Raw genomic sequence first — 24,122 nt, forward strand, 5'->3', positions numbered from 1 at the left:
TTGTCTTTTTAATCATGAGATCATTGGCTAAGCTAATCTTTGAGCCAATGTTTGATAATGATAGTTGAAGGTAGAGATGATTCTAATTTTTTAAAATTTGAATATTGGCCCTAAGCTCAAGCAATTGAAACAAAACAGTATTATAGAAGTGTATTCTACATTGCAGAACTTCGTGTGACAAAAAAAAAAAAAAAATTGCAGGAAATTTACTTTCTACTGATAATGAAACTGTGAAAGCTAATGATGAGTAAGCCATACAGTCAATGAACTTCCCCCATTGAGACTAACAACGATGACATTAACAACACACACTGTATTTAAATAGTTTCTACAAGTCTCTGTCAATGAATAATACACTGAACATTATTCAACGTACTATACTTTATATGCACTAGCAAATATTCCGATGTCCCTGCTTTACGTATATTTGTTTTTGCCTGTAGCCATCACGTTTTAACAGATTACACTTCAAGTTCTAGTGAATCACTGTTTTCTCAAATTCTTTAGAAATAATCTTTAAAAATAAAATCTAACCACCACCACTTCAAATTTTTCATTGACCTTGGAAGAGCCGACAAAAAAACCATTCTTATGAAGATTGTGAACAAGCTGTCTTTCTCTGGGTATAGATATTTGACTGCTGTAATCGAACAAAAACAAATGATTCAATAGTAAATGATTTTTTTAAATTTTTGTAGAACTAATGGATATGTGACTTTAAATTTTACTCTTTTTCATAATTCATTGTTTCAAATAAATTTCAGTGATTAGGTATTTATTTTAAAAAGATTCAAAATTTTTAGTTACTGTTTTCCTGTAGGTGGAAGATAAGTAATTAGTCTTATAATATCAGTGAACACTGCTTTTTTTTTTTTTTTTTTTTTTTTTTTTTTTTTTTTTTTTTTTTTAGCATTGTTTAGTCTCAATTCATGCCAGTACAGTATTTAGGCATCTAATTTTTTTTAAAGCTAAATCAAGTAAAGTATAACACAACCATTAGTACATTTGCAGCACTTCATGTTTCTTAGTGCATTTTATCATCTATAAAAGAGAAAGGCACAAGTATAGATGCACCCATTCCCCAGTAGATGATAAATTGACAATTTCTTCTATCCCTGAGGTTTACTGTTTTATATGTAGTTGCTCTGAGGTAGCAAGTAGCTTGCTCATCTACAGCAGTAGCTAATTACTAGGTGGGGTTGCAGAAATATGATGTTGTTTAATGACATAGACAACTGGTTGAACATCGTGCAAATATAAAACCTCGCTGAAGGGTAGTTCCCCATGTTTGTTCCTATCTCTGTTCTTATCAAAAGCCTTGTGGATGGGGAAGTTAAGATGACAGCTAACAAATTACCAGAAAACTACCAAATTGGAAAGTTGCTACCAAATCATGAAGCCATCACTCTACCCCATCTGTTTTCTCTGGGCAAAAAGCCAGGCCAATAAAGTCATGCTTCACACACCAAGTCTTTTTCCAAGTGGCTCAGTTCCAAAGTAGTCTCAATTGAATGCCTCAGATTGACAGAAACCAAATAGCATGTAGAATTCTGACAGTCTGAGTTATCCCGGGAAACATGGTAACTGCCATGTCTTATCTTGCCTTCTTTGGCTTCTTAGTTCTGAATGCATACTGGAAGCTATTCCATAACTGCCATATGACTTTTATCTTGTCATTCATAATTTGTCTATTTTCTTCATCAGAACAGTGAATGAAACCACACCAAACTATACATGAATGAGAGGCAAATATCAATAACCTTATTCTGCTTATAAACACTGTAAAACTTGCCTTTGTAAATTACTCACTTAAAACACCAAAACTGAAAATCCACATTTTTAGTCATGTGGTGGCTATGCAATGGACCTGCCTTGACCTCTCAAGAACCTATGGCTACAGGCCTTGGCCACCAAGCACTGTACAACTAAAGAAAAGGTTTTATCTTCTATTGATAAAATAATTTTAGGTAATTTATTATACTTCTTTTTAGGCTATATCCAACTGTTTGGAGTCATTTCTCCCACAATAAGACAACACTGGTATGATATCTCCAATAAATTGTGCTTGGGAAACAGAGTAGTTTCCATGTGTAGGAAAATGAATCAGGATTTTTATCTCTCATCTTGAAGAAACTCAACTCCAAAGAGACCAGGGTTCTCAGCATAAGACTTAATTTAAAAGTGCTTGAGGAAAAAGTAATCAAAGATCTTTTGAATAAAACTCTGATGGCACAGCAAATAAATTGGAGTGGCTGAAAAATGAAATCGCACCACACTAAAATGCTTTTGCCAACCAAAGGAAATAATAAATAGAGTAGAGAGGCAGCCCCCAGGATAGGATGAATACTTTTCCAGCTACACCTTCATCAAAGGGTCAACAAACAAACAATTTAAAAAACAAAATAACAAAACAAACAAACAACCCATTTCATTTAAAAGTAATGTACTTCAACTGAGAATTTTTAAAAGAAATGCATAAAGGCTAATAAACATGTATAAATGTTAAGCATAATTCATCTTTATAGATATTTGAGGTAAAATATTATTAAATTTCACTTTAATCAAAATATAATCAAGAAATGACTATAAATGCTGAGGAACTTCTTGAGGAAATGAACATTTAGTTACTCTTTGTAATTCAGCACACTGGCACAGACACTATAAAAATCAGTACAGGAGTTCCTCAAAAAGTTCAAAGTATAACTACAATATGACCCAGGTTTTGTCACTATTGGGCATATAATACCCAAGTGTCTCTATCCTATTCCTGAGATTCTTAATCAACTTTGTTCATTACTGTTCTATTCACAATAGTTAGAAATTGGAATCAGCATAGATATACATCAATTAAATAATAAATAAGGAAAATGTGTTCCATATATACAATGAAATTTAACTTTAAAGAAAACAAAAGTTATGAAACTTGAAGGTAAATGAATAAAACAAGAAAAAAATGTAATGAAAAGGTAACTCATGCTCAGAAACATAAATGTTACATGTGGACTCTCATACATGGATCTTAGTGTCAAACACTTAGATATGTGATTTTAATGTGGAATACCTGCAGAAGTAAAAAAAAAAAAAAATGGGAAAGAGCGAGTGGAGGTTAGGATGCCTAAGTGTAGAGAGGACAGAAGAACATAGGTGATAGAAAAGCAGAGGTGAGTTGTGGGAAAGTCAATCAAGGATGAGGATAGGCATATAGGAGAAATAAGCAGAGAAAGAAGAATGTATAGACAAACCATATATAAAATAATTCAATTTTAAGCCTGTATATGCATGAACACACAGAGACACACAGATACACAGACACACACATCACACATACACGAGAGATAGTTAGCAGAGCCATAACCTACATGACTGGATAAAGCAGCATCCAAATGCCAAAGATTGCCAACAAAAACTCCAGTGTCAAATTTTAGGTACATCATTAAGTTATTAGTAATGGAGGTTCCAGAGTCCTCCTAACAATACAGGTTCTTGGTTGCTCACCGGTACTAATTGATTAGATATTATTGATAAAGACACTATAACCCTCAGTGGGGAAGTACTAAGAAATCCAACTATAAATGATCTGGGAGCTTTTGTTCCACTGATTACTTTTCATGGTGCTGGAAGGTGATGTTAGTGCTGCATTTTACCCAGCTGTGAACCTTGAAAACTACAATACACAAATAGCAAAGATGTGCCCACTGGGTGCAGTAGTGGTACAACTGTTACTAGTGTGACCCAAAATTCTCTCATTGGAATTGAGGCCCATTCTACAAGAAGGAATTCACTGAAACCCCTGACACTGGAACCCCATTACTTGTCAACCCCATTAACAACAACAAAAAAAAAAATCAGTGACTGGCACTGGGTGAGACTGCACATGGATTTAATCCGAGCTCTCAGTAGATAGAAGCAGAAAGATCTCAGTGAGTTTGTCAGCATAGTCTATATAGTGAGTTTCAGGATAGCCAGAGGAGCTTGATAGTGAAATCCTGTCATATAAATAAATAAATAAATAAACAAATAAATAAAGCTAAGAAGATCTTCATGTTCCCAAACCAACTATTCAATACCAAGTGCCCAGCCCTGAAAACCATATACTTTTAAGTAACATTGTACAGACTGAGCAGATTGTGTTTACATACTTAAAAATACATATCACAATTAAAGAAAAAGAGTCAGAATCCAATAAATTTGAGAGAGATCCAGGGAATTACATAGGAGATAGTAGCGGGACCAAAGTGAAAGGGAAAGATGAAATAATTACATTTGATTTATAAAAGAAAAATTTTAAATTAAAGATATTTTAATAAAGAAGTTTGAATAAAAATACTTTGCATGAGTAAACTATCCTATTCACAAAAATGTAGGTCATTAAATTAAAATGTTGTTTCTAGGCATTGAAAATGTCTGTATGGATTGCTGTTCAGGGAAGGCACCCACATCAACTTAGTCTATCCCCATTGTTCTTGGCTGCTCACCATTAGTTGATGGCAAGATCCTATCTCATAAGACACCACTCATTTTGGATGCAGGGCTTAGAGAAATGAACCTCAACCAACCAGGGTACTCTCCGTGCTGCTTGGCTTTCATAGTTATGGAAGGTACTATGAAGTCTTCTGAGGTAGAAGAGACATCAAAGACGCAGCGGACATCAATGAAGAGTGGATGGAAAGAATGTAAGTGCTGGCAGATAAAGAGATGTGACATGATGACTGCTGGCTATGACATGACTCTTGGACATATCCACTTACAAAATCTGTTGATGCCTACATAAGGTCTGCACATGATCAAGCTAGTCGAAGTCTAGCATTGTTTGTAGGGGAGCTCCTGACACCCCACAATGGCAGAGGAGCTGTTGGTAGCTAATGGTTATGGAAGAAGGGAGAGGTACTCTCTTCTGAGAATATGGCCATTGGTAGGTTGTCCATGCTCCAGTAAATGACTCTATACCCAGGAGCATAAATTGGCAGCACTAATTGGACTTGAGCTTATTTACAACAATTACAACAAAAAGAAGACCATGATGTTGTGAGAGAGATGGGGTTGGAGAACTATTGGAGGGAGCAGTGGTGTATGGTTATGAACAAAATATATATAAACTATATAAATTATATAAAATTTATGTAAATATGTGGCATTTTTAAAACATAAAAATTAATAGTAAAAATATTCACCAAGCAGGTTATATTAGAAACATATGTGTATACATTTACATATAATCATGTAACATCAATTAATCAAGAAGACATAAATAAGAACAATGAGGTGCATATGAGCAGGTTCAGAGGAAGTAGCAGGGAGAAATGCTGTAATTACATTGTATTCTCAGATAAAATGAAAAATTATATGTGTCATTTGTTAGTTAAGTTATATTCAACTTAGCGTATTGAAACTCAGTAGCAAGTTACACTGTATGAGAATTTAAAGTGACCAACCATATGGTAGATGTCCTCCAAAGACAAATCAATAAATAATTTTTTCCTTAAAGATCCTCTGTCAACTGAAACACAGATGTTCTATTTAGCTTGTTACTTCATAAAAAAATGTGTTGACTGTCATCTTGGAATTCTCTATTCCAGTATATTGAATTCCTAAGTTAGTAGATATAATGGCCTTCTCACTTGGTTTGTTACTTCCTTTTGGTGAAACAAAATCTCTAATGGCTTACTAAGAAGATGGAGAATAAAAAGCAAACAGAAATATGTACTCAGACTATGCTCACGAGAATAGACAACGTAAAGAAGCTTAGAAAACCAATAAAACTTTATTAAAACTACATTCTAGAATTAAAAATACAATATCCAAAATTATTCACAAGTTTGTGAAACCACATCCCAAGCTCACAAAATACACGGCAGTTTGGGAAGCGAGTCTAAGGGATACGCAAATAATAACCTGCAAAGATTAAAACTGAATACTTGAGCCTAAGAGACTTCAACATCAACAGGTGGATTGATAAATGCCTAGGAAATTAGAAAAGTACATTTCTTGGTGCGCCTGTGAATGTTTCCAAACGTGGTAGGATCCTGGATGTCCTAACAATAAGTTAATTTATGATAATCTCTCAATAAAGTCATAATATGATATTGGAATAAGGCAAAAGGCGAGAAAAATTTCTTGATGGGAGGAAGTTGATTACTGGGCTTGTGTTCTTGACAAGGCTATCCTGCCCTGATGCCTCCCTGTATGCCACTTTCTCTGCCTCCTGGACACCATGACTTGTGGTGTTCTTGACATCTGTCTAGCTCTTCAATGCTTCTTCTCCTTCCACAGGATTCTCCAACTTTATCTAAGGTTTGGCTGTGGGTCTCTGCATCTGTTTCCATCAGTTACTGTGTAAAACCTCTCAGATGACAGTTATGCTAAGCACCTGTCTGCAAGTATAGCAGAATATCATTAATTATGTTAGGGGTGTTCCTTCTCCCTCTCCCCTCCCCCTCACCCTCTCCCTCTCCCCCTCCCCCTCCTCCCTCTCCCTCTCCCTCTCCCTCTCCCCCTCCTCCCTCTCCCTCTCCTCCTCCCTCTCCTCCCTCTCCTCCCTCTCCTCCCTCTCCTCCCTCTCCTCCCTCTCCTCCCTCTCCTCCCTCTCCTCCCTCTCCTCCCTCTCCTCCCTCTCCTCCCTCTCCTCCCTCTCCTCCCTCTCCTCCCTCTCCTCCCTCTCCTCCCTCTCCTCCCTCTCCTCCCTCTCCTCCCTCTCCTCCCTCTCCTCCCTCTCCTCCCTCTCCTCCCTCTCCTCCCTCTCCTCCCTCTCCTCCCTCTCCTCCCTCTCCTCCCTCTCCTCCCTCTCCTCCCTCTCCTCCCTCTCCCTCTCCCTCTCCCTCTCCCTCTCCCTCTCCCTCTCCCTCTCCCTCTCCCTCTCCCTCTCCCCCTTCCCTCCTCCCCCTCCCCCTCCCCCTCTCTCATAGTATGGGTCTCATTAGCCTTTCTCTCCATTTCTGCTTTATCTTTACCCCTGCACCTCTCCCAGGCAGGACAAATTGTGGGTCAAAAGTTTTGTGGCTGAGATGGTGTCCCAATTGGATACCCACTGGAAGTCTTGTCTGGTTAAAGGAGATGGGCAGTTCAGGTTCCAAATTCCCCAGTGCTAGGAGTCTTAGCTAGCTAGGGTCACCTTCATAGATTCCTGAGAGTTTCCATTGTTCTAGGTTTTTATGCCCGCCTACACACCAATTCCAGTATTCTCTTAATACACTTCCCCTCCATTGTCTCTCACCTGCTCCCTTCCCTAATCCCTCCCCCACACATTTCCCTCTGTCCATCCACCTCAGATGTCTCTTCTATTTCCTCCACTCGGTGATATTCAAGCATCTCCTCTTGAGTACCCTTTGTTACTTCGTTTCCTTGGGTCTGTGGATTGTAGCATGGTTATCCTTTACTTTATGGCTAATATCCACTAATAAGTGAGTCTTTCTGGGTCTGTTACCTCACTTAGGATAATATTTTCTAGTCCCATCGATTTGCAAATTTCATGATGTCATTGTTTCTTATCACTGAATAACTTGTGTAAATGTAACCCATTTTCTTTAACCATTCTTCAGTTGAGGGGCATCTAGGTTGTTTCCAGTTTTTTAACTATTATGAATAAAGCTGCTTATGAACATAGTTGAGCAAGTGTTCTTGTGGGATGGTAGAACATTTTTTTTGGTATTTGCCTAGGAGTGGTATAGTGTTAATAGGCTTTCTCCTCTCATGAAATAAGTCAATTAAAGCCAAATTAAATTTTTTTAAAAAAAAATCAGATTTACTAGGGAAGTTCTTAGACAGGTTCACTAGTTTCAATCATGGGTCAGAGAAATTGCATACAGACAGGGAGAGAGGGGGGAGGGAAAGAGAAAGAGAGAGCACTATCTGGGAGAGAGAGGAGATCAAAATATCTGGATTATATAGGGGGAAGCTCAACCCCTGGGCTGGAAAGTTGGGGCAGAGGAAAGGGTATGCCACTCACCCTTGCAACAGATAGGGACTGAGGGATGCTGGGAGAACCTGGAAGCCAAGTCTGCTTTGATATGTTAAGTAGGCACCTAAGCTTCTTGTCCTAAACCAGGTCTTGAGGTAGAACTATTCCCAATTTTGAAAAACTGCTAAATTGATTTCCACAGTGGTTGTACAAGTTTGCACTCCCACCAGCAATGGAAGCATCTTCCCCTTGCTTCACAACCTTTGAGTTTTTGATAGAACCATTCTGATGAGTATAAGATACAATCTCAGAGTCACTAAAAGACTTTGAACATTTCTTGAAGTGTTTCTCAGCCATTAGAGATTCCTCTGTTGTGAATTCTATTTAGGTCTCTGCCCCATTTTTAAATTGGGTTATTTGGTTTGTTGGTGTCTAACTTATATTTTGGATACCAGCCCTGTCTTGGATGTAGGGTTTATGAAGATCTTTTCCTACACTTTAGGCTGCCATTTTGACTTTTTAATGGTGGCCTTTGCCTTACAGAAGACTTAGTTTCATGAGGACTCATTAGTAATTGTTGATGCTAGTGCTGAGCTGTTGGTGTTCTATTCAGGAAGTTGTCTCCCGTGCAATGCGTTTAAGACTATTCACGACTTTCTCTTCCATCATATTTAGTGACAAATATATTCTTATCTCCTACAGAGTTTTAGCTATATCATATAAAATCTAAAATAATGGATAGTAAATTCTCTGGGACACCAGATATAAATTCTATTAATATTGAACTGAATTTATGGAATAACTGGAGAAAATATTTGTAAGTCTTGATGTTATTATGCTCAGAGTATGGATATTTTTCATTTTCCATTACAGTTTAACTTTTTTCTACTGAAGTTTCAGAATGCAAAAACATACATGAATGCTAACAACATTTAAGCACATAATAGCCAAGTTGTTTTATAGACACAGAAAATACCTTTAATAAAAATTAATAACCTTTGTGTTTACCAAAAATAAGATCATGGTGATCCTTTTTGTTAAATATTTGTATATTTACTCAAACTCATTCATTATCTGTTACTTTTCCTCTGACACTATTATACTTCTGCTTCATCTTTGTTTTCCTTTCTCTTTGTCTTGTAAGAAGCATATCAAAACACAACCTTCAACCTTCTTACCTGCGCCACTTACAATCTTAACAACCTTCAATCAGTTCCAATTGACTCACTGGCAACTCTTCCAGCTGGGCCATTCTATGAGCTACTGCTACCACATGTAAGTGCCACAATTTCCAGTGGTTCTATCATCTCATTTACATTACTGCTATTTCCTTAGTGACTTCTTGTTCACTTTCCTATTCTGGATTCTTAATATCACCTCCAATATGAGTTCTGTATTGGGCCGTGCATGTTGGCACCTTAGTCTTCTGGATTGTCACATTCCAGAGCAGACTTAACATTTGTCCTCTGCACAGTTTGCCTTCACAAGTACTGTTTAGCCCCAGGCTTCTTGTAATTCTTGTGTTGATGTTCTATATGGTTCCTTTGTTATTCAAGTTTTCGGTTCCCTTTGTGGGTCCCCTACACTGATGGTACATCCTCATCTCTATAGGTCACAGAGAAAGAGCTCTTGTTCGGAGTTTCCTTATGGAAACTGTTTCAGTAGGAATTCCCAAACTCTGCACTGAATGTGGCCCTTAACTCTGACAGGCAGCTAACACTCATCACTATTACCTACAAGGAGCCTCAGAAGCCCTGAACGATGGACTCCCCACACTTGCTTCTCGACACCAGGTGCTGTTTCTCCTCTCCATGAAGAATTGTTTGCACATCTCATACCCAGACAGAGTGAACACATGTTTGACATCATGATAGGGAAACTACACTGTTGTAGAAATTTCTATCTTGACCAAATTTTTTTTTTATTCTTTTATTATCTTTCTTATGTGCATTCCAGTTTTAGTGTAAAATTTTCAAACTTTTAGGAAATGTAAAATATGATGTTCAACTTAGAGATTAGATGAAATGGACATTTGCTCTGTTTGCTCTATCATTGTGTGTACATTGAACCACTTCATGGACATTTCTGACGTTATGATACACCATCGTGTTAAATATTTTAGTCTACATTTTCCATAATGAAGGACATTCAGGCAATATCTTAGAGGTTTTATTGCTGTCCAGAAACACCATGACAACAGCAGCTTTTATAAAGGAAATCATTTAACTGGGGATGACTTATAGCTCAGAGGATTAGTTCATTGTCATCATGGCAGGAAACATGGTGACACATAGACATGATGCTGGAGAGGTAATTTAAGAGGGTCTACATCTGTATTAGCAGGCAGCAGGAAGAGACAAGGAAACTGGCCGTGGTTTGGACATTTGAAATCTAAAAGCCCATACCTAGTGACTCACTTACTCCAACAAGGCTGCTCCTATTCCCAAAAGGCCATGGCTCCTAATAGAGCCACTCCCAGTGAGCATAATGGGGCCATTTTCATTAAAACCACCACAGGCAGGGATTTTGCTCAGTAGAAAACTACTTACCTAGCATTTATGTGGCCCTATGTTTGAGTCCCAGCACCAAATAAACAAAACATAAGATGTATATTGTTTTACGTGCTTTCAATAGTAATTCCATGCTTGAATAAATTAATAATATTTTCCAATGGCCTAATATTTTGTTCATATTCAAATTTTCACAATTATCTTCCATATATGATTATGAACTTTTGTTTTAAAGTCTATTATTGATTTTTCCTCACCAAAATAAATGGTCAATTATCTTATAAATAATTACATATTCTAGAGTTGTCTAATTGACTGTGTTTTATAACATCTGTGTTTCTTTATGTAGAATTTAAGTCTAAAAGTTAGATTAAATATTTTGACAAAAATACTTTAGAGTACTGCTGTAAATTTTGTATTGCCTTATGTCAAGATAAAAAGATTAATCATTAATAATCATTAATTTTTTACCATTACCTATGTTGGCCACTTAATTATAAGGAAAACAACAGATCTCACAGATCTCTCTGCCCTAAAGGAATAATTTCCTTTTATGATAATAGATGGAAATATGATTTGATACCTTCCAAATTTTATATCTTCAGCAAATTAAAACTAGCCATTTTAGCAAATATTGGTAATTTATATGCAAACTAAGTATTTGTAACTTGGGCCTGTTTAACTGGCATGCTTTGCAATGAACATCCTCCCCTAACCGATTCTATGGACTGGATGCGTGTGCCTCCCAAAGTCCATAGGTTGAAGCTCTAACTCTGAATGTGATGGCAATTGGAATTTGAGTCATTGGGAATGTAACCATTTCTCTTTCTTTCCTTTTAAAAAATTTGTATTGCTATTTTTAATTATGTGTATAGCCATGTGTCTATGTATGGACATAAGCATGGGAGTATAGGTATCACAGAAGCCAGAGTTGTGAAGTACCCTGGCTTTACAGACCCCTAGGAGGTAATCCTCTATGTGTGTCTACTTGAGGGTGTTTCCTAAGAGGTTCAACTGAAGGGGAGAAGAGTCTCTGAATTTGGTCAGCAGGATTCCAAAGGCTGGGGCCTCATGCTGAAGGCCAGTGTTAGTGAATCACTAGTCTTCATCTCTATTCTTTACTGGATAGTGTAACCACCTGACTCCTGTTTCACTTCCACTCCCATGCCTCCCTACCATAATACACTATAGTCATTTTTGCCCTGGTGATGTACTATACCCTTAAATCATGAGCCAAATGAACCCTTCCACCCTTAAATTTCTTTGGATCGGGTGTTTTTGACTCAGCAGCAAATCAGTAATACAGGGAGTAGAGTAAGAAGTGACAATGAAAACTACAGATCTTTTGAAGCAAATGGTGTTCCAATAAGATAAAGCACTGGACCCTCTCCCCGCCACATGACACTTACATAAAAAGAGGTAATGTTTCCACAGAGCTAGAGGTGACTGCAATTTAAGAAAAGACCCCTTACCAAAAGTCAAACATGCCGACACCCTGACTTCTAACTTCCAAAGAAATGTCTTTGGTTTAAGACACATGATTGAGTTACTCCAGCCCATGAGATTATCTGCTAAGGATGAACAACACTTTGACTAAAATAGCAGAGATAAATAATGAAGCCTTTTCTTTTCTCTCTGACCCACTTTCCCCTTCCCCTTTTCCTCCTCAAAAAGAGTAACTCTAATAATTACTATCAATGGCAGTAAAATGGAGCTTTTTAAATCATTAATCACTTTTCTTGGTAACTTGTTACAAAATAAATGAAAGATAAAATCCAGGTTATCCAATTATAAACATTATTTTCTTGCAACATCCTTTTAGAGATTTAATTTAATTTTATGTGTAAAGTGTTTTCACCTGTATATATACCTATGCACTACATAGGTATAGTGCCTGCAGAAGCCTAAAGAGAGCCCTGAACCCTCTAAGACTGCACTTACAGACTATTGTTAGCCACTGCTGGGTTGTGGGAATCCAAGCTGGGTTCTCTGGAAGAGCATTCAGTGCTCTTAAGGACTCAACCACCTTTGCATCCTTTTCTGTGTAACTCTTGACATTCAGATTTGTCAATGTCAAACAATAAAAGTTCCTACGAGCTGACTGGCCATTTCTTTTGACATGCCCATTCCAGACTCTTCATGAATCTTTACATTCTGGTGTAAGAGAGTCCAGACTCAATTTATACTTTTCCAATCCCAAATCTAGCATTAGACATTTTTTTTTGTAAGGAGCAATGATCCCTCTTAGAAATGATTGGTCTGATTGTTAGATGTTTGAATTGTTAATTGTCTGTCAGGGGTGTTATTCAAGCATTCCTGGACTTTATCCAAGGGATATAGTAGCATCTTTTCCCAGTGACAACAGAAGTGTATCCTGGCATTATTAAATATCCTTAGAGGACAAAGCCACCCCGGGTGGAGATTCAGTAGTTTACATGAACAAAAGCAGTCTGTGAGTACTCTTCAAAGCTTTGATTTGTTCCCTTAACAATAGATACTAACGGCTCCAAAGCTGTCGCAGAGGCTTTCCCAGGCATTCACTAAGGTCTTCTAGGCAGCAGAACAGAAAGCTCATTTGACACTGCTTACTGCTGGACAAAGAATACATTTGTGCTTATGTTTGTTCAGATACCTTGATTTGTATCTTCAAGATAATTCCCCAAAATGAGATTTCTAAAATTAAAAGAAAAACTGCCATGCAATTTTGTTTTATGTTGTGAAATTCTTCTCTACACTGTTTATATCACTTTTCAATCCCTCCTGCATGTGTGAGAACACTGTTTCCTAACAGTTCTGCCAATATAATTTATTTCATTGTAGGAATGGAGGTGGGAACAGAGTAGGTAACACTAGTTTCACTAACTAGATAGCAGAGAAGTGGTATTTCTAAGCCATTGGTTCTTTACATTTTCCTTACTTAGTTGAAATAAAAAGATAAATTTTTATATAGTTGAGGGCCAGTGTTATTGTTGGAAAACCCTGCTGTTAAGGTCTCAGTCCACCATGCCCAGATAGCTCTTCAAGCGGAGCTCAAAAAGACTGCCACTAATTCAAGGCTAGCCTGGGTTACTGGGTGAGCATGTTTCAAAATAAAAATATAGTAAGTCATGAATAACTTCTAGAATAAGTCGGGTTAAGAGAACCAATATGTAACCAAACTAACAAATCATTACTATGAATTTTGATAATGTTTATTATTATGTAACAGATTAATTTCACTATTAGTAAACTTACAAATTCTCAAAATATCCTCAAAATGAGGATATAGGTTAATGTTAGATTTATATAACAGTTGGAAATTATGTATTCTACAAATAAATAATCACCTCGCATTATTTCAAATGAATAGAGATTGAAAATTTTGTATTAAATGAAGAGAATAACAAAAAGAAGCTAGTAACTTTTATTCAGAAAATGAAAAGGCATACCAGAGAACAGAAGAAAATATCCATTAAATGATATTTTCTTTGTTTTCAATAAAGTACTGTTTCTTAAAAAAAAAAAAAAAAAAAAAAAAAAAACCATATGAGACATTGCCAAAATTTAATACTACACCAAATAACCTGAATTTAAAACAACAAAAGATTATAGCAACACATTTGAGCAGACATTTTACTATAGAAGACATGGAATAAATGGTTAGGAAAAGGCATCATGTAAATATCTTGATATCTTTATTCACTAGGGAAAATCAATTACAGCCACAGTCTCATACACAGCTTACCCGTGAAAATGCCTAAAATAAAAGAAAGCAGAAGCTTGCTATTCTTGCTAAGTGGCCGATAAGCACCACCCTAACGTGTGCTCAGAGGACTACTGCACACTTGTGTTCAGGAATGGCAGTGAGTGCCCACTGTCGTCCTCAGAATCCTTGGCTTCTTTTCTGTTTTCCATACTCATGATCATCTCAAACCACTAGACTTTTACACAACTCCTTTCTTCATCTTACATCATCTTGTCTTCTTGGCCTTGTCCAGATCTACTCCATCTAAAGATCCCCTAGACCTTAACTTGACTTCTCATCCTTCAAAAAGCTTATCACAATTGAAACAGATAATTGCTTCTGAAGTTGTGTGATTAAACATCCTTCTAGCCCATGCAGCTCTGAGGCAGTGGGGACACATTTAACTGACTCCTTAGTGTTCTTAGTTTCTAGCATAGTTCTGACATTTGACATTGTCTAATGAATGAATGCATAATTTAAGATGTACAGAAGTTGCTAATACACAATTGTATAAGAGATGGAAAGAGACATGACAAGCCAGAAAATTGAAGTCAGGATCTTAAGGACTTTTCACCAGAAAATATTAGCTTCCCTAGTGGGGCTTTTATTTTAAAGACTGAATGTTATTCAAAGAACTGGAACCTCTGTAACTGAAGCTAAGTAATGTCAATTATGGATAAGATATAAAGCTTAAAGATACTCCAAGTATAATAATACAAAGTCAATTTATACTTTACTGTGTTGGTTCTAAAATATAATAGTCTCTAGACTTCTGATCAGGAAATGTTAAATTTAAAGAAACACTGACATTAATTTTTAACCCAATTGGATTAGTTTAAAGAAAAGAAAACTAAGCTAGTTTCTTGTTTGCAAATGACTTTGAACATGTTTGTTTTAATTTCTATTTCTGCCTTTTCCATATCAATCAACAATTCCCATTTGACCCTCTTTAATACAGGTCTGCCTATTTTGAGGGGTGACAACTAGAAGTCAATATTAACCAAACATGGGTGACCAAATGACCCACCCTACAAATGGGCACACAACACAAAGTGTTCCTTTGTGTGGTTGCTTTTTAAAAATCTTAAAAATAAAAGCTGATGTATTTGTTACTTTTCTCATTGCTATGACAAAATATCCCACAAAAGCAACTTAAAGGAGAAGACTTTATTTTGCCTTTCCATGTGAGGATACAATGCATGTTGGCAGAGAAGACATGGTGACCAGACCATGAGGAAGCTGATCAAACTGTATCCACAATTTAATGAATATGGAAGCAAGGAGATGAATGTTGATATTCATTTTATTTTGTCCTTTTTGTTTAGTTGAAATTCCAGCTCATGGAATGGTACTTCCTGCACTTAGGGTGAGTTTCTCTACCTTTTTCATAATCTAGAAACTTCCTCATAGACATGCCTAGAAGTTTGCTCTTAGGTGGTTCTAGAGTCTGTCAAGTAGACAATCCATATTGGCCACCACAGGTGATAATTTATTATGCTTGCCAGTTTTGAGGATTAGCCAAAAGAGAAATCAGCTGCCAGATCTTAAAAACAGCCAAGAAGAAGGAGGAGGAGGAGGAAGAGGAGGAGGAGGAGGAGGAAGAGGAGGAGGAGGAGGAGGAAGAGGGAGAAGAAGAGGAGGAGGAGGAAGGGGAGAAGGAGGAGGAGGAGGAAGAGGAGGAAAGAGAGGGGAGAGAGATTGAGGTTTTCATTAAATTACAGTGTCAGAGGTTAAAAATAAGGAGGGCATTGTAGAAAACACTACAGAAGTAGTTTTGGTGGCCAAGGAACTAGAGGACTTTGGGATGAAGACATCTCCTGCTCAAGCTGCCACTGGAGCCCTGGCCTCTCACCAAAACAATACAGTATCAATAATCACTTACCTTTAATGATCAAGAGCTGCTTAGTCACATCAAACTGAATTAAACTTGGCCCATCATTATGGCCTCATTGGTTTAAACAGTATTGGAAATTCTATGCTGCTCTTTGCTAAGGACAAACATGAAGTGCTTACTCCTGAGCACAACGAAATCAGGCATCTGACTTAGGAGATGTTCCCTAATGACATAACACCTTTACAACTATATATGGCGGAAGTGACCACAGAACAAGCCATGCTGGAGAGAAAGATGGGGCAGTTGGCCCATGGGGCTACACAGAATGAGGCTCATAGAACTTTATAAGCATCTGGAGGAGCTTACCTGGTCAACAAGACCAAGATGATGATCTCACAGATCTTACCCTGATTGTGTTGCACATCTGGCATAAACTGCAAGAAGCTGAGTGACTTTGGTAGGGGCAGTAGGATGAGGTCTACCCTTGCCAGAGACCTCTGTATCCACCTCTTCATACTGCTCCTACACAAGTCCACCAACTTCCTGGACCTCGGTGTTTACATCCAGAGCTAAAAGACTTTAAAATACATACTGGTTCCTGTGTCCCGGTCTCAAAATTTTCTCAATGGGGTTTGTACCAAATTATCCATGTGCACAAGAACAACGTAAGTATCACATAGGTAATTATGATCAGTATGGACAGCTGGAACCAGGGGAGGAACTAATGATGAGGTTTCATTGGGAATAAGATCAGACAGCACACATAAGAACTGCATTGCCGAGTTAAACCGGCAGGCTCACAGTAAGAAGATGCTACAGAAAGTGATAGCCTCGGGACAACAGAAAGGAGTCACTAGCAGCAACACATTGTTATTTTATGGTAAAAAAAAAAAAAAAAAAAACATGAGGTTCACAGATGCAAAAGATGAACCTTGTAACTGCAGTGTTCTAGAATTTGATAATGACCTTGACACAGGACAGTCTTCTTTCTAGGGATGTCCACTCTTTTGAAGCTGATAATTGGAGAGATGCTACCCACAAACGGAAATATTAGCACTTATATGTCAAGATGAGGTATGAACATCAGCACTCACAGGAACAATGGGGCTTGGACTTGTGGCTTTTGGAGCACATAATAAAGTACTACCTGGAGATCAAAGAGTAGGAGATAAGGACTCTCTGGGCAGGTGAGCCCACACTGGAACATGTTGAAGAGACAGAAGTACTGAGGGTGCCTGCTCTTTCTGACCCAGATAAACCCCTGTGTGCTCTTTCTAAACAAATCTTCCAATCGTCTTTTTTTTTAATAGAAAAGATATTTTTAAATTTTTATTGTTATTTTGCACATTATAAATACATCTCATTCTGTACATTTTTTCTTTTCTCTTTCCAAATCTGCTTTTATACCATTTTAATTACATACAAGTGTTAAGGTCAGTTCTAGGTTGAGGAACTAGCAATACAATAGATGCAAATAGTCAAGTACCAAGCAAGACAATAAACACAAATAGTCAAAGAACAAGCAAGGCAATAAACAAAGTTCTGGAGGAGATGGGATGAGGTAAAGGGGGGAGGGGAAAGAGGATAACATCTGAAATACAAATAAATAAGTTATCCAATTTAAAAAAACAGATAATGGAACTGGCTATTGCAATCGAGCATTTGAGGCTTTCTGTCAACAATTTAATATTACCCATATTATTGACATTCCTTATAATTCTCACAAACAAAGACTGTGGGAGGGGCCCATGGAACTTTAAAACAATATCTTCATAAAATAAAAAAGGGGAAGGTATATCCCCATACACCACAAATTTATTTAAATCATGTTCTTTTTATTTTAATTTTTCTAAAAATTGGATGCCAAGGAACTTTCTGCTGAGAGTCTATGGCACCCTTCAACTAGCCATACTTATGCAAAGGTGAAAAAGAAGGATCCACTTACAGGCATATGGCATGATCCCCATCAGGTAATATGGGGAAGAGGGCATGTTTCTGTTTTTTCTGCAGGATGCTGAAGGAGCATAGTGGCTGCCAGTGTGATGAGTGAGACATGCTAATGTTGAGAGAAAGAATGATGCTGACCTGTGAGCTTGCTGAGTGCCCTGACAAGGGTGACTGGGAAGCTATATTGGACATATGTTCCTGACCCACCTTTGCTTGCCTATATGCCAGATGGGACAAGCTGCCTTGTCTCAAGTTTTTAGATCTTGTGGAACAGAAAATCAAAAGAGAAGTTCTAATGACTCTTGTATTTTTCTTAAATGTGACCAGTTATTCGGACTCAATCATTGCCTGGTCTAGAAATCAATCCAGTATTGGAAATAACAGTCTTCATTTAGAAGACTGGTTCTGGACATTTTTCAGAGACATATTTGGAAGTTAGCTGCAGTTCTCTATGATGTTATGTTAGCCAGAGATAAAGTTGGGACAGGATCTGGATTTTAAACAAGTGTTAGTACATGTGTTAAGGCTCTTTTAATTGTCTAGTTAAAATTACTTTTGTTTCTTTTAAAGTATTTAATGTAAGTTTCATTGATTGTACACTTTCTAGTTGTGTTAGTGTGTTGAAACCTTGCATGTCTGTTACAAAGGTCTATCAACCAGCTTTTGTTTTATTGACCTGAGTATTACAGAACCTTGGTATTCTGAAAAAAAAAAACCTTGCAAGTACTGGAAGAAGTGAGTCAGGTTTGAAGCAGAAGCAAGAAGGTGGTGGGCTTGATTATTGCTGGTATAACAGCTTTAATTACATTAATTGCTAGCACCACTGTTTCTGCAATTGCTTTGACACAAGAAGTTAAGACACTTTTGTTAATCATTTAGCAAAAAAAAAAAATGTTACTAATGTGTTGATTATACAAGAGGTCTTAGATAGGCATTTGAGACAATGGATTGATGCTCTTTATTCTGTTCAAATTTTTGGAAGAAGGTTCAGAGTTTAAGAGTAAGGAGCCATCTCAAGTGTCCTGCCAAATACCATTGGATTTGTGTTACTTCTAAGATTTACAGTGATAGTCTTCCAATCATCTTATATCAGTGCACCAACATATGCTACTGGTGAGTTTATGAATGGCATGCCAGTCAGCATGACTTCAGACTCATCCAGCAAACTTCTCAGGACGTTTGGGGTCTTTGAGAACAGACAAGTGGCTTGGAGATATCCTGGCCAAAAAGAGCACCTTAAGTCCAAAATGGTAAGTTCCAGATCATGAAAAAGATTTACAACACTTGCAGCCAGACTTGGGTCTAGAATGCCTCCTGGAGACTGCCAGCTTCTACCTGCCCAGGACAGAGCAGTGAGTACCCAATGCTCACACTGCTACCCCAACCTCTGGTCCCTCAGCTCACTGTCACTACACTCTTATCACATTTATTTCTTTCCTCCTTCTACTTGGGTCTGTCTGCTTCCAAATTTGGATGGCTGTTCTCATTAGACAAGTCCCTCCATCATTATCTTGCCCTGAGAGATGCAGCCAGAGATACTTGGTTTAACACAAGGTGCCAAGCCCTGGTTGGCCTGTGTTGGATTCAAGAGTTTCTTTTATTGGTTTTGATGATGTTATAGGAATGGCCCCCAATCCATCACTGCCATTCTTTGTTTCTGGTTTGTCCTAGGCCTTAAAAAAAAAAAGTATTTCACTTAGCAGTGGAATTTTTAGAATCTATATAACACCTATAATGTGTTAAACAAATACAGATACACACACACACACACACAATTCTCATACACACATAAATAACCAATAAAATTGGTCAGCAAACTAAACAAGCAGGTCTCCAAAAATAGAAATGATCAATAAGTAGTTTTAAGTTCAGCCTCCTTTATCAAATTGATTAGTATTGATTATCAACCTAACAGGATATAGGAACTAGAGCAAGCTAGAAGTTGGGTTTCCAGGTATACCTATAAGGTTATTTAAATTTGGTTAGCCTCTGTTCATGACTGTGAGGGATTATTTTGATTAAGTTAGTTGAAGTGGGAAGAATTCTCATCCCCAAAGTTGACAAGCCATGCCCTGGGCTTGGGTCCTGCACTACATAAAAAGTTGGAATCATTTGATCATGAGCATCCATCCCAGCTTTTTCCAACTCACCATCTCAGCCAGAATTTACTGCACCCTCGAACTGTGAGCTGAACAAATCCTTCCTGCCTTAAATTGCTTCTATCAGAGTCTTTTATCACTGCAACAGAAAAAGGCATTAAGACATTTAGTCATTAGGGAAATGTTAATTAAAAGTATTTTCAGATTCTATATCTCCCTGCTCAGAATGACTTGTATGGAGTAAACAACAGCAACAACGAAAGATGAATGTCGGCAAGGATGCAGAGTGAGAAGTGCCCTAACTGAGCGCGGATGGGAACATAAGTCGGTACTGTAGCTAGGAAAGTCAGTGTGGCCATTTTTCAAAAGACTAAAAATAGGTCCACTATATGACCTAGCTTCACCGTTCGTGGACATATTTCCAAAGGACCATGGATCCTTCCATAGAGATGGTTGCACATGCATGTACACTAGTGATCTATTTACAACAATAAGAGATGGAATTGGTGTGAATGTGCAGCAATAGACGAACAGCTAATAAAAATGGTGAAGCATATTGTGCAACGCAATTTTGTTCAACTATAAAGGAAATTTAATTATGATATTTTCAGGAAAAATAGATGGATCGGGAAAGCATTCTGTGAAGTGAGTTAGCCGAGACTCACAATGACAAATACTGTATGTTCCCTTTCATATGGGGGTCCTAGCCTCTAATTTTTACACATAAATATTTGGGGTGAACTGATTGTGAATATAAGTAATGAAACCATAAAGGGTCCCGTGAGAAGGGAAAGGGAGGTTGTAAGGAAGAAAAGTGAAAGCAGAAAGTGGAAATGAGTGTCCTGGGGATGAAAGGTTACAGGTGGATGGGAGAGAAGGAACGGAAGAAAAGATCTCAGGAGAAGCTCTACTAAAACACAGTATGCAGAAAATGCTTGTTACTTTGTATACTAGCATGAAATTGCCTTAATGAAACTCGTTACTTTGTATACTAATTAAAACAATAAATAAAATTAGCACAGGTTGGATCCACTGAACCAGTAATATGATGCAGACTATAAGACATCTGATTTCTATGATGTTGGGATTCAGGAAGCCCCTTCCTGACATCTCTTTCCTCTGCTCTACAAATGCCATCATCTTTATGGCTTTAGCCTTTTTGCCTTTTTTCACATTGCTGTTGCCTTCTCCCAGATTTTGTAGCAGCTTTGACAGTATCCTCTTGATTCATCTAATCCCCTCCTTTTCTCCTCTGCCTTCCCCCTCCCATCTATTTTAAGACACAGGAAAGACAAGAAAATCACAGCCTAGAGGCTTCAGGATTTAACATTTTCACTCTGTGGAATGTATGAATCATCTACTTGGACATTCTGAAGCATAATTATTTGTTTCTTTTTCCAAAGAAATTGTCTTGACAGATTTAAAAAAAAAAAAAGGCCCATAGATTTATTTTTTATTGGCTCCTTTTGGACATTCTCTTCTTATCTGAAATTTTCTCTGCTTTTGTTCATCTGCAAACATGTTTACAACATGTGCTCAACCAACTAAAACAGGATATGACTACAAATAAGCAAAAGGCATCTCTAAGTCCTGTCATTTAAATTTCGCCTTGGTTAATAAATCAGTTTGATCTATTTACTACCAGAAACTCTAGACCTCATTCAAAGCTCAGTTCTAGGAAAGTAAAAATATTGGCAGTAACACATTTCCATGTAGGTGTTAGAAAGATTACAACGCTTATGATACCACAAAGGCAAAACTTTCTATCATTATTTGGGTGTTACATCCTCTATGAAACTTGCCTTTTGTCATTTTTGGTAAAACTGTTTTTCAAAAACATGAAACTTGCCTGTGAGGCTCACCCACAGTGAGGGGTCCTGGCATTTTCAATTTCTAAACAGCCCTTAGTCCTTAGTGGACTAAGAAAGAATGGATGACACATATCTAATGCAGCTGTTGCTAGTCTGAAGAAGGGCTTCATGCCTTGGCAAGCTTTCCTCTGCACTGTGTCTTCTGTTTCTGTGTTACAACATCAGACTGTCAAGGTTGAGAGAAAGGCCAGGGTGGCCGAATTCAATCCTTATTACAGAGGGCTGGGACCAAACTGATTATTGATAAATCATGAATTCCTTCCCTAGTTCCTTCAACATTCTTTCTCTTAGACTTGACTGTCATCATGGTTAGAGAGGGTTGAATATTAGGAACTTAGATTCATGACCTTCTTCTCACTACCTGTCTCTATACTGCTTGCAAATGCAGTCAAGAATAATCTGCAGCAGAAAGAAAACAGTGAATTCCAATGGCCAGTTGACAGTATTCATCTTGAATATAAGAAACAGCAAGACTCGGAGTTGAAGCTGGCATAGCAGGTCAGGGTGATGGTATATAGGGATGGGTACAGAAAAGACAGAAGTTGAGAGAGAGAATAGAAAAACAATGATGTGTGTAGTGTTATGATCTCTGGAGAGCTTAAGATCTCCAGAGAGCCAGACATACATATAGAATGCCACATAGGAATCCAGGAAATATCATGAACACACACATGCATATGCATGTGCACACACACACACACACACACACACACACACACACACACACACACCAGGTCCTAGGAGAACTTCTAAAACGGTTTCTTAGTTGAAGATTTACTTGGGGATCCTTAGTCATTCAAAACTCTACAACCGCTGCCAAATGCCAGATCAGAGCAATCTGAACTTTGGCTCTGATTTATTTCAGTTTGTCATGTTCTCCATAAACATGGTAGTTCTTGGATGATCAGTTCCTTGACAAAGGACGGGATCTAACAGACCTGAAATCACCCTATTATCTATGTATTTAGGTAGATTCACATATCTGAATGGAATCTAAAATTCAAAAGAGAGCCTGCATTTCTAGAGTTAAGCTAGAAGAAGACCAGAGGGGAGACGGAGAGCAGGCTGTAAACAGGGAATCTTGAGCTTCTTATGTTGTCTGTTCACTTTCCAGCTACTTTTACTGGTTCCAGCAGTACTCTTACTTTGAATTTTATAATAACACTGAAATTCTTCTCACAGCAGTCACCTTCCTCGCTGTCACACTGCTCCTTCAACTGAAGATTGCATGGACTTCACTAATGTTGACAATGCATCTGTATGGGTGCCATGTGTCTTACTTCCTCTATAAAGTAGTCTTCTTTGAGGACCAGGATTTTGCTTGATCATGAATTTAAATCAAGAGGAGGAGAAGCTCTCAATTAAATTCTTCTTCAGAGACAGTATACCTTCAAAGCAAGACATGAAATTCAAAAATGACTAACAGCATAACAGAAAGCCAGGATTGGTGATATAAAAAAAAAGTCTTTTAAAGCCACTCCAGTTGGCTACTGAACACTGCTGGGGTCTTTGTTAACACTGGGTTTTCACTATCAAATGCTTTCACATAAATGACTAAATTATCAAAAATTGTCTTCTTTTTGGACCACAGAGTTAGAGTTCCCATCATCCTTTTTGCCAGTGGTAGCAACATACTTTAAAATGACATTCTAAGATGCGGACTCAGCTCTTCTGGTTTTATTTTGGTTGGCACAAAACTGAATGATATCATAGCTTTTTTTTTCTTTTTTAATACCTTGGGCTAACGTGGTGAAGAATTTCTTGGATGTGATAAAAAGAAGGGTTGGTGATAATATAGTAAGATAAAAATGATGAAGGTTATTCTGATAGTGAGCTCACCGTTCACAGATCCTGAGTTTTACATTATGTATTAAGTCCATATGGCAGTGAGAGACGCAAAGGAAGCTTATATTAAGCTACTGTGGAAAATAAAATAAAATGAAGGCCCATATTTGATTTGGCTATAAAAAAATAACCTTTGTACATGAAGTTGTTTAAAGCAGATACCAACCTGTTGGTGATACTAAGTCTTTTAGTGAGACCTTAGCCACTGAAATTGATGCTTTTGCCCAAGGGAATAATTTCCATGCATCTTACTCTAAATCCAATATTAATCACAAGATACAGTTTGGTAAGAGCACATGATATATTTGTTTTCACTCAAGCCTTTGAGAAATAATTAGTGTCACAATGCACCAATGTTGTACAAATGTCACCATTGTTTTTTCTTTCACATAACAGCA

General features: G+C 37.6%; 1 pseudogene; it reads left to right on the top strand.

The window, feature by feature from the left end:
• Positions 1–4,540: 4,540 nt before the first annotated feature.
• LOC117720070 (ATP-binding cassette sub-family F member 2-like) lies at positions 4,541–17,127 on the top strand (annotated as a pseudogene).
• The last annotated feature ends 6,995 nt before the right edge of the window (positions 17,128–24,122 follow it).

Source organism: Arvicanthis niloticus, chromosome 14 (assembly GCF_011762505.2).
Source record: "Arvicanthis niloticus isolate mArvNil1 chromosome 14, mArvNil1.pat.X, whole genome shotgun sequence".
Classification (NCBI taxonomy): domain Eukaryota; kingdom Metazoa; phylum Chordata; class Mammalia; order Rodentia; family Muridae; genus Arvicanthis; species Arvicanthis niloticus.